Below are 603 nucleotides of genomic sequence, written 5' to 3'. Positions count from 1 at the left end.
ATTGGCCTGTCAATCTTACCTCAATCCTAGGGAAACTCTTTGAGAAGATCATCAAGGAGCACATCTGGGATGGGCCGACTTCAGGGATGATGCTCAAGGGCAACCAGCACGGTTTCATTAGGGGCAGGTCATGTCAGACCAACCCGATTGCCTTTTATGATCAGGTCACAAAAGCACTGGATGCAGGTGTCACCGTGGACATAGTCTTTCTGGACTTCAGCAAGGCCTTTGACACAGTCTCCCACCCCATGCTCATTAAAAAACTAGGCGACTGTGGCACTGATGCCTACACAGTCAGATGGATTGCAGACTGGCTGAAGGGTCGGACTCAGAGGGTGGTGGTGGACAGGTCATATTTGACCTGGGGGGAAGTGGGCAGCGGAGTCCTCCAGGGCTCGGTCCTTGGGCCTGCGCTGTTCAATTTCTTTATCAGCGATTTGGACAACTGGGTGAAAAGCACCCTGTTTAAATTTGCTGATGATACTAAAATTTGGGGGGAGGTGAGCATGCTAGTAGGGAAGGAAAGACTGCAGCAAGACCTGGATAGGTTACAGGGGTGGGCTAACAAAAACAGGATGCGTTTCAATACTGACAAGTGCAGGG

This window comes from Crocodylus porosus, unplaced genomic scaffold (assembly GCF_001723895.1).
Source record: "Crocodylus porosus isolate Cpor-Errol unplaced genomic scaffold, CroPor_comp1, whole genome shotgun sequence".
Classification (NCBI taxonomy): Eukaryota; Metazoa; Chordata; order Crocodylia; family Crocodylidae; genus Crocodylus; species Crocodylus porosus.
This window is presented reverse-complemented; position numbering follows the sequence as displayed.